Here is a 1,303-nt window from a genome sequence, read left to right as displayed (position 1 = left end):
GGAAGGAGTACCTTTACTGTTGGATGGCGGTCTTCTGAATGACCGTGAAGATTTACCCAGTAGTTCATCATTAACTGCTTTCGTCTGATTTGTAACGGCATTTCACCCACTTCAACCTGAAGAGCATATACAGGAGTCGTTTTAAAAGCACCACAACAAAGTCTCAAAGCTTGAGCTTGTCCAGCTTCTTCAGTAAAGTTTTTGCTGCCGAGTCGTAAACAATACTTCCGTAATCTAACACTGATCTAATCAGTGCTATATAAATACTTTTCATTGCAGCTCTGCTCCCCACTCTGATCCTCTTAGACATCTCATTACATTTAAAATATTTTTACATTTAGTGTCAATCTTTTGAATATGTTCGTTCCATGTTAATTTTGTGTCAAACCACACACCCAGAAACTTAAAAACTTTAACTTGTTCAATAGTTTGTCCATACATCTTTATCTGTGTGTCAATCTTTGGCAGTTGTAGCACCTCATTGGCTTTGGAATATATTCTCTAACGTTATAGCTCAAAAATCCTAACGTCACTTTTTTGGGTAGCAATTCCTCTTCAAAATCAAGTACAACATACTCACTGTCTTTCCTCACTCCCTCTCAAGTTATTTGTATCCGCCGAGCACCTTTCAGAATTCCTCCTTTTAGGTTTGATTTAATTTCCTCCATTGAGACTCCTACCGGAGCTCCCCAAATCACTCCTTTACTCCACTTATTTTCCCTTTCCACACGACTTGTATTTATTACTTTAAATTGTCCTATTTCCTTAATTCTGCCAGCCCTCTCCCTCTGCTCTTCATTTCTACAAACAATCAGTAGATTTCCATCTCTTAAAACCTTTGCCATATGTATGTCGCCAATCTGGTTTCGCAAAATAGTTGTCAATTTCACTGGACTCATTGATGATATTCCCTTCTCCTCGCCGAATCTCAGTATCATTTTAAATTTCAAACTTTCATGGTCACTCTCTTCTACTCCTCTTTCAAAACTTCGACTACGCCTGGTTTTCTTTGCTCTAATCCCTTCAAAAGTATTTTCTCTTTTCTCCCTCATTTTTCCGCTTCCTTGACTTGTTTCCATACTATCCTCACTATCCACTATATTAGAATCTCCCCACTCTGGTCCATTCACAACACAGCTGTGCTTACCCGCCACAGCTTTCTTCTTTTCATTTGACTTTCCCATTCTTATTATTTTTCCCCTTTTCCGACCTCCAGTTGATAAACATGCTTTTCTTCCAAGATCATCGGTTAAATTTCCGCGATTTTTTAATTTAGAAGTTTTGACCATATAACTCTTGCCGG

This window comes from Sinocyclocheilus grahami, unplaced genomic scaffold, assembly GCF_001515645.1.
Source record: "Sinocyclocheilus grahami isolate Dianchi unplaced genomic scaffold, SAMN03320097.WGS_v1.1 scaffold1128.1, whole genome shotgun sequence".
Lineage (NCBI taxonomy): Eukaryota > Metazoa > Chordata > Actinopteri > Cypriniformes > Cyprinidae > Sinocyclocheilus > Sinocyclocheilus grahami.
The sequence above is the reverse complement of the archived record's forward strand: the minus strand, read 5'-3'. Positions refer to the sequence as shown.